Here is a 9,654-nt window from a genome sequence, read left to right on the forward strand (position 1 = left end):
AGGCTCCTGGCATTAGTGTACTCCTTAGGCTAGGGACACAAATTACACATAAACTGGTTTAAGTGATCAGAGACAGATTTAAACCTGTAACAGAACAGAAGTTCGGTGCACTTAAGCCACTTTCAAAATGGCCAATCCTGTTTTAAGATAAACCTGGTTGGATGCAGTATCCGAATAAACTAATTTAGGTCAAACCGGTTTATGGAACTTCTGTCTCAGATCCCTTCCCAGTTCAAGTTAACTCACAGTCCCCCAGTATCCACAATGTTTTGCACCCCTGGGCTATGCTGTCTGCTCCGGCAGAGCAGGGTCTGTCTTGCCCCTCTGTTCCCTAGCCAGAGCACTAGCACTCCTGGCTGAGGAGGGAGTCAAGAGGAAAAAAATCACCCCTCTGGCCCAGCACAGGACCTCCCCCCCAGACAGGTGCAGCCTAGCACAGAGGGGAAAGAGGGACTTGGCTCCTCCTCCAGGAGCCAGAAGTGGGGCTGGAGTCCCCCAGCTATGCCCCTTCTTCAGTCTCCAGACTAGAGATGGAGGAGTGGGGTGTGGCTGAGGGACTCCAGCCTTGCTCCCAGCTCCTGGCTTTGGGGAATGGCGCCAAGCCCTGGTATGGGCTTCCCTGTCGCTCTCCCTGAGCTATCTCAGAGACTGAGGAGGAAGGAATGGCTGTGAGACTCCAGCCCTGCTCCTATGTAACCTCGTAGTTTTGGCTTCTAATCAAAATGAAAGCTTTATATTTTCCCACGTATTGTATTAAGCTGCATATGCGTATTCTGTAAGTTTCATTTCTTATCTATAAATGTAATTCCTGCAGAAACGAAACTTATGTAGAAAATGTACCTAGTAACTATTATGTAAAAGAAAACTATCCTATCTCTGTATGCTTAGCTTATATCATAGTTAGTATCACAGAGGCAGTCCAACCAACAGCTATAAAGAGGCATAGAGGCAAGAAGTAGCAGAGACAACGACTGAACAACCCTTCAGGCTTGATCACCCTGTAGCCAGTCCTCAGCCTCCCCGCCTGGGCTCATCCCAGCGAAAACCAAGGCCTCGAAAATCCGACAGTCGACAGCGATTCATCGACAGCGATTCACCGCGTTACAATTTTGTTATCTATCATCCTGTTCATGAGCTGTTGACCAGCCCTAGGACTAACTAGTGAGTAGCCGCACCTATCCCGCAAGGGGTAGAAAGCAAGGGCTCGCTAGTAACCCCTGTGGGCCAACAGACCCCCTTTGTATCCGGCATACTGTAACTGAAGAAACATCGGAGCCTCCACCTCTTAACTGCCTCTCTTCGTAGTTTAGACAGCATATCTACACTTTCTATGCTTATATTTACTGCAACTTCGTTCCAGCCTGTCTCCCCTCTTATTCGTAAGAGGGTGAGGCCAGGTGAGTGAATAAAATAAATTTTTACTTTACCTTATATTTACTCCGTAATAACTTCTACCACTAACACCCTATCTCAATGAGCTGTTGAACAGTTCTGGGACTTAAGGAGTTTGCAGCGACACCTAGCCCATCAGGTTAGAACGCAAGGGCTTACTCCGGAACCCTGTGAACCAACAGACATCCTACAAACTTATTATAGAAAACTAACAACTTACTCTAAGTCGTCTACTTGTGCCAACTCAGCGAACCTTGAAGGCGGTCATAAAGCTACCTCCAATCCCGCCCCACAAGCCACGTGCTCGCCCGCTCCGTAAAGCCCGTGGCTCCCCAAGCGGTGCCGGAATCGCTAGCCCGACATTCCACTACAACCAGTTCGGAGACCAGACCAGATCTAAGCGGAGACTGGCACAGCGGAGACTGCCTTAGGAGAACCTTGGCTCGCTTAGGCCCGGAGCCCCACTCGTCTCCCCGCTACCGTCGAGTCCCGGCATACCCCTTCCTCGCAACGCTTGTCTTCGTTTCATCCTGATTACTCCTTCGTTCTGATTGCTCGTTCGTGCCGGCTACCTTCGTACACATTTCGGCTACTCGTTCTACGTCCTTGATCAACTCATTCATGTTCTTCACCATTGTCATTATCGATCGTTCATCGTTTCTCGTTACCATTGTAACCAAGCCTGACCTGACCTATGCTACACTACCATCACGTGGCGTAAGTAAGAGAAAATAAAAGCATTCTGTTTTGAAACCACACGCGTGTTGACCGCTCTGACTCCTTGCCACTAGCCCCACCTGTTCGACCGTCTCGGCCCACTGTGACATAGCGCTCAGCGCCGACAAGTTCAAAAAACATTCAACAGGTAAACATTATAAAATAAAACTTTTTGTTGCAAATTATTTGCCTAGTTCTAATGTTGTTTCTCAGGTCAAAGAACTCAGTTTATTTTGATTCAAAAGAAAATAAAGCTCTGATTTTTATTTTCCCCAAGGCCCTTTTGTACCACTTTGGCAATATAAGTTGGCCTTATTGTGAATGTAAATGGAATTCACAACCACTTTAGGGACACATTATGCTCACATAGCTGTGCAAATAAAATTCAGGTCCTCTGTGTGAATGAGATTCAGGCCTATACTCCATTTAACAAAGTTATTTCTTTTAATCTTTCAGCCTCTTATCATTGACATTCAGGCCACTTTAATCTGCTTTGGTTATGCAAAGACACCTCATTAAGAGCAGTATCATGTGACCACATCATAAACGAGACTCAGAGCTGTTACTTTTTTTAAATTGTTTTTGTTGTTCTTTACTTACCTATTAACTAGGAGAGAACAAATCAGAGAATTTACACAACACTGAGAGAAAGGTAGTAGGATGAAATTGCAAATTTCTAGTCTCTTGCAATTCAGATCAAGTGCTTGCAGCACCTTCCAAGAAATTGTCAACACGGCATTCAACAAATAATCTGCAAGAAAAAAAACTGCAACTATAAAAACTGATATATTAACATTTCCCTGACTGGCATCTATTTATTCCACAGGTATTGCAGCATATTATAAATATTTTGTGATAAAAATATATCTTCAGTGCCCCCTTTTGAATATATCTGTAATTTTGATCGACTGTAATTTTTTCTAATTTTGTAGTTTCATCAAAAGTTAACTTTAGTTAAATGATCCACTTGATTCAAGATTTTGTTACTTTTCTTAACACTGCTTAAACTCTAATGTGGCATCTTCCTAATATCTGAAACAACTGCTGGAAGTTTGATTGGAGTCAATGATTTAATATTGTAGAATCACAGAAAAGTAGGGCTGGAAGGGACCTCAGGAGGTTAGCTAATACAACCCCTTGCTCAAGGCAGGATCTTTTCTATCCATGCAACAGCTTGTCTAAAACCTGTATATGAACAACCCTCTCATAGAGCTACAAGCTACATTGCCCCAAACACCCTTGTGTGCTGCGGATTAAGGTACTATCTGTGGCAAGGGTTGTTAAAATACACTCAAGAACTTCCATCAGTAATCACCAGAGCTATTAGTCTGCCAACTCAGTTACTATCTCAGGTTTTGCTAATTGCACAGATATTAGATATTCAAAGCTGTTCAACAAAATACTTACACCAATATGAAATATTTCAAACTCCAGATTTCTGCATAATTATGCATTATGATTATAGCTTTGAAAGTTTATTATGCATGTCATTATTTATGCTTTGTAATTGGTCACCTGTGGCCTAAATGTCCCTGTGTGGCAGGGCGACCTAGGGGTGCCGTGACCTCCCCTAGTGCCCCTACCTACCGTGCCAAATCGGGTCTCGAATGCACCCTCTATCTCGCCCGCCACGTCTTGCTGGTAAATATCATTAAAGGGAGGCTGCCTTCTTGCCCTCCTTGGCATGGTGCCTTGCTGTACCGGGGCTCTGTCCAATTGCCCGCCTGTGCCCTCACGGGTGCCCCCTCGCTTCCCTTGCGGCCCTCGCCGCACCGGGGCCTCTCTCCCATACTCTCATAGCCCGCACCAGGGCCTTGCCCTTATACCGTTGCCCGCACCGGGCCTTGCCTCGCGCTCCCAATATTGCCCACTCTGGGCTTGCCTTTGCCTTCATGCAAATCGCCCTCCCTGGGGCCTGTGCCTCGTGCTCCCGCGCTCTCACCCCCAACCGGGGCCTGTGCCTCCCGCTCCCCGCGCTCTCACCCCCAACCGGGGCCTGTGCCTTGTGCTCCCCGTAATCGAGGCTCAGGTGGCCTTGGCTTTACCTGGCCCCAGACCCCTTCCTTGGGTCCTACGCCCACTGGGCTTCTCCCAATTGGGGCTCAAGTGGCCTCAGCCTTACCTGGCCCCCAGACCCCTTTCCTGGGTCTCACGCCCACTGGGCTTCTTGCCTATGCCCACACTGGGGCTGGGGTCAGGACACCCTAAAATGCAGCGCTCTCTCCAGCACTAGGAACCCCCCCACTACTGGGGAGCTCCCATGAGGCCTCCTCCACCCCTACAGCCTCACCCAGTCCTCCGGTGTAACACAACAACCACAAAACAAAAACTTCATACTCCTGTGTTATAACATAAATTCCAAGCCGACTGGCTATCCATAGCTCCATTCTTATCCCTACCAGGGTTTTCTTCCACCCAGTATCGTCGGGCAGGCACTGCTCAGACCATCGGGCTTCTCTGCCCTGCTTGCTCCAGCAGAGCTCCCGCTTCTTCGCCTGCCAAAGGGGAACTGACTCTCGCCTCAGCCTCGCTGTTTATAGAGGCCAGGCCCTGCCCCCTTCTGGTCAGCTGACCGGACTGGTTGTCTCAGCAACCCACACCTGCGCTGGCCTGGTAAGTGGCAGCTGAGCCCATATTACTGCTATCAGTAGCAGGCACCTTAGTGCCCTGCTACACCCTGCTACACCCTGCTTAACTGGATAACTGCAATGTTTATGAATAACAGAGTAAGCTTTTTCCAGTGTGAACTCTTGTATGCATACACCTACACAAGTTCTGCAAATGTTCTTGTAAAAAAACAAACAAGTGTTTACAGAAAACAATTGACAAGTATTAAGACTTTTTGCACATCTCTGCACAGCTGAGCAAAGGGAACACACATCCTTGTAACGTTTTGATTTACTGCAGTACACTTGCAATAGCATACATGTTTTGGGTTTGACAATTGTCATCTCTGCTGCACAGGAGGAGAAAGAATATGGAAAGCCCTTGGTGATAAAGATTGAAAGTTAAGCATTCAAAAGTTAGGATGTGACAGAATAAAGGTGGCATTATCTACTTACCTATCCCCTAAGCAGGAGTTCAGATGTTATAGAATTCAGAGCTCGTTGGTCCTAAGGTAGGATGGGAAATCCCTGAAAAATGAGTAAAGGAGTGAATAATACTGAAAAAGGGGCAGTACCATACTTGAGAACCAAGACTGCTCTAGGGAGAAACTACTTTAGAAAATGCTGCTTGTGCAACCTTAATTCAGTCCACTTCTGCATATGTAGTATGGAACAGTCTTTATATTCATGGTCTTGTGCCATATATACTGTATATACTATAATGTATATACATTACACACATCAGAGTACAGATGCACCATATACTGTGCTAAACAGATATTCAATACTTTGTTCTTTTCATTTAATATGTGGTCCTATGCAACTTGCCAGGCATATTTGTCACCTTAAGGGGCATGAGCCTAGGGTCACCAAGTAACTTTATGGCCTCCCTCAGTTGGGCAGGCTACAGGAGAAGTGAGTACTTTGAACAAATAATAATGAAAACAGGGACTGGAGTGAAGGGCTAAGGTTCATAACAAGAATGCAAAGGGGGGGAAACTGGGCAGAGCACACCGGATAGTTCCCACTGGCCCTCAAATGAGTCCAAGGAGCCAGTAGACACTGCCCAGTGATACTTTGCTTGGACATGGGAATGAACAAGGGCAAAGAAAGTGGCCCCACAGTTCCCAGAGACCCTCTCAGTCAGAGCCTCCTTCCTGGTCAGATACACAGCCAGCTTGGCTAGGGCCAGGAGGAGGTTGACCAGGAGGTCCCAGGACTTGGTGGGATCAAGGATATGTAGTGCATAAATGAAGAGGTGAGAGGAATAATGCAGCCAGAACCTCGGCAAGAGGTTCTGGAGGAGGCAGTGCAGGGGCTGCAGCCTGGCACAGTCCAGGTAGGTGTGCACCAGAGTCTCTCCCTGCTCACAAAAGGGGCAGGTCTCTGGAGCATCCATGAACCACGCCAGATACACTCCCACGGTGACAGCTCCATAGAGGAGCTGCCAGCTGAAGTAAAAAGCAACATACACAAGCAGTGATCACCTGTGAAATGTGTGGTTTAAGCAACTTGCTAGGATACTATAGGACCTCTGTGTCATCATCAGCACCAGCTCTGTATATAACACATAACCGGAAGAATCCCGGTTATGGTGCTTTCATTCTGAATGTACATTTCATTTCAGGAGACTTCTTGGCTTCTTTTTTATGTCGCTATACAATCATGTACAAGTATGTTGCAGAATTGAATATTGTTCTGTATACAAGCCCAATCAATCCTTTAAGTATTATTTGGCTTGGGGAGAACCTGAAGACTGACCCTGGCCATCAACCTTCATCTAGCCATAAAGTTCCTACACACACTAATGAGGTGAGTTTCCAGGGTCTCCAAGCCTGAGCTTGCTGTTGAGTGAGTTTGAGAGTCCCCTATGACTAGATTAGTTAATAAGATGGGTTTTAAGGGTACCTAATGCCTGAGTTTGCTAGACAGATGAATTTGAAGTGTCCCCCTCAACTGCACTTACTATGTGCTGTGCCTGAGCTGTTACACACCATTAGTGATTTTCAGATGGTTTCTTTTCAAGGAGTGTTTGGAATAGAAAAAAAAAAGGTGACACCCCCCAAATACAGGAATGCACCCTCAAATACAAGAATGCACCAAGGAGTAAGAAGAGGGCACCAGGCAATGTAGGACCCCTGCAAGATGCAAACGGTAATCTTGTGGCTACGCCAGACAAGAAAGCTGGTATTTTTAACAGTTTCTTTGCCTCTGTTTTCTTGAACAGGGACCGGGACATCCCACCTACCAGAGGTAGGGACAGTCTCAGGGATAGCTCCGTCAGGCCTTCAGTCAGCACAGATGTAGTGAGGGATCTTCTGGAAGGACTTGACATTTTTAAATCTACAGGTCCAGATGCCCTCCACCCAAGGATGTTGAGGGAGCTGGCAGGGGTCATCGCAGAGCCCTTGGCCCGACTATACGAGCATTCATGGTCTTCTGGCCCGGTGCCAGGGGACTGGAAATTGGCTAATGTGGTTCCAGTTTCCAAGAAAGGGAGGAAGGAGGACCCAAGTAACTATAGGCCTGTAAGCCTCACCTTGGTGCTCAGGAAGATCTTGGAGAGAATCATCAAGGAGCACATCTGTGGGGGGCCAGCAGGGAAAATCATGCTCGGGGCAACCAGCATGGGTTCATCAAAGGCAGGTCCTGCCTGACCAACCTGGTTGCCATTTATGACCAGGTGACTAAATCCTTGGATGATGGTGTCACCATGGACGTAGTCTTTCTAGACTTTAAGAAGGCCTTTGACACTGTCTCTCACCCCATCCTCATCAATACATTAAGCAATCGTGGTATTTATGCCTACATAGTTGGATGGGTAAAAAATTGGCTGATGGGGCGCGCCCAGAGAGTAGTGGTGGACAGGTTGTACTCAGCCTGGTGAGATGTGAGCAGTGGGGGGTACCCCAGGGCTCGGTCCTCAGGCCCACACTGTTTAACATCTTCATCAGCGACTTGGATGAGGGGTGAAAAGCACGCTGTCCAAGTTTGCTGATGACACTAAGATGTGGGGCGAGGTAAACACACTTGAAAGGAGAGAGGCTGCAACTTGATTTAGACAGACTACAAAAGTGGGCAGATGTGAATAGGATGGGGTCCAACGTAGACAAATGCAGGGTGCTGCACCTTGGGAGAAGGAATCCACAGCATACATCCAGGCTGGGGTGTTCCCCTCTTGGAAGCACAGAGACGGAATGGGATCTTGGAGCCATCATTGACTCCAAGATGAATATGAGCCAGCAAGGCCAGCCATACCTTGTCATGAATCCAAAGATGCATCTCAAGCAGGTCCAGAGAGGTGATACTCCTCCTCTATGCAACTTTCGTCAGGCCACAGTTGGAGTACTGTGTCCAGTACTGGGTGCCGCACTTCAAGAGGGATGTGGCCAGCCTGGAGAGGGTTCAGAGGAGGGCCACCTGCTTGGTGAGAGGGCAGCAGGACAGGCCCTACGAGGAGAGACTGAGGGACCTGAACCTGTTCAGCCTTGGCAAGAGGAGGCTGAAGGGGGACCTGGTGGCTGCCTACAAACTCATTAGGGGAGATCATCAGTAAATAGGAAGAGCCCTATTCTCCCCAGCACCATCTGGGGTGACAAGGAACAATGGTAATAAGCTGATGGAGAACAGGTTTAGGTTAGAGATCAAAAGGCAATATTTTACAGTTAGGGTGGCCAAAATCTGGAACCAACTTCCCAGAGAAGTGGTCCTTGCCCCTACCTTGGGAAAATTCAAGATGAGGTTGGATGATCACCTGTCTGGGGTCTTGTGAACCCAGCATTCATTCCTGCCTGTGGCAGGGGGGCAGGTTAGATGATCTATTCAGGTCCCTCCTGACCCTAGCTACTATGAAACTGTGAATATTGTCATTTATTTGAGAGTAAATACTCCTTCACCTCTGTTTATTTTTCTAACCAACAGTAATGAAAAATTAGGTTGTGGAATATTGGTGTCTCTCTCCCTAGTTTTAGTCTGAGGACTGCTGAAAAAAATACAGTATCTTAATGAATCTTTGAGCATCATATGACTGAAATAACTAGTAGGTATGTGTTTTGAGAGTCCTTTGTACCCAAGGCATTTCTGTTACAGTCTGTCCATATGCTATTGAATTATGTAAGGTCTACCTTTCTGTCTATATGTGTATACTTTCGTTTCTGGAAAAAATGAGGAAATGTTTTATATATATAAATACACTCCTTGGAAAAATGCAGAGGCTTCTGTGTATTATATAGAAAAACATAACTAATCTGTTCCCCACCAGAAGAACATAAGGGGGAACAGATAAGTTCTATAGTCAATAAATGAGGAACTTAAGTGAAGGATTTGGTAACTACAAACAAATATCATTTGAGTAGATTGTATTGTTGTCAAGACAAATGCAAATTTTCTTGAAAAATTTCTCAGATGCTAAATTTCACAATGTAAACTTGTGGGAGGATGCATGATCTTTTTGTTAAAGCACTGTCTGGGTATCAGGAGATCTGTGTTCAGTACCTAACACAGTCACAGACTTGCCACAGGACAAATCACTTGATTTCTTTGCACCTTAATACTGTATCTATGTAAACATGCAGGTACTTTAATACAAGCAGAAATATTGGACTTGAGGCAGGAACCTATGCAGGAAAGTTCTGTGTCCCGCACTGGTAAGACTATCAAACATCCAGTCTACTGGGTCTGGTCTCCAGATGTGGGTAAACTGGCTTGCAGGACTTCTCTCTGGTCAGACAACTCACTTCTAGATCCAATCCTCCAGATTTCTTGCTGTGACTGATGGAGCTGCTATGCCTCCTGTCTGCTACAAAATTTCCAATTTTTGATTGCCACCTAGCATTCAAATTGATGGTAGGTGTGAGGGAGCGGACGCTAAGGGCGGCCGTGAAACTCCCTAGCGCCCCTCACCGCCACGTTAGGGCGAACGTCACACCCTCGAAATCTC

At 46.6% G+C, this 9,654-nt stretch overlaps 2 protein-coding genes across 4 annotated transcripts in view; both read right to left on the bottom strand.

Annotated features, from left to right (window-relative positions):
* The window catches only part of LOC109311437 (C-C chemokine receptor type 5-like), a 31,673-nt gene extending 26,430 nt beyond the window's left edge, over positions 1 to 5,243 (bottom strand). The window contains exon 1 of one of the 2 annotated variants that reach the window (XM_019537104.1): positions 5,172 to 5,243. The gene's annotated coding sequence lies outside the window, so the exon portion shown is untranslated. Of the gene's footprint in view, positions 1 to 2,709; positions 2,795 to 5,171 lie in introns of those variants that run through there. The other variant, XM_019537094.1, reaches the window with a different exon arrangement.
* LOC109311472 (C-C chemokine receptor type 2-like) overlaps positions 1 to 9,654 on the bottom strand; it is a 20,003-nt gene that overhangs the window by 4,102 nt on the left and 6,247 nt on the right. The window contains exon 2 of one of the 2 annotated variants that reach the window (XM_019537123.1): positions 5,172 to 5,243. The gene's annotated coding sequence lies outside the window, so the exon portion shown is untranslated. Of the gene's footprint in view, positions 1 to 2,709; positions 2,797 to 5,171; positions 5,244 to 9,654 lie in introns of those variants that run through there. The other variant, XM_019537115.1, reaches the window with a different exon arrangement.

The sequence above is a fragment of the Crocodylus porosus genome, unplaced genomic scaffold (assembly GCF_001723895.1).
Source record: "Crocodylus porosus isolate Cpor-Errol unplaced genomic scaffold, CroPor_comp1, whole genome shotgun sequence".
Taxonomy (NCBI): domain Eukaryota; kingdom Metazoa; phylum Chordata; order Crocodylia; family Crocodylidae; genus Crocodylus; species Crocodylus porosus.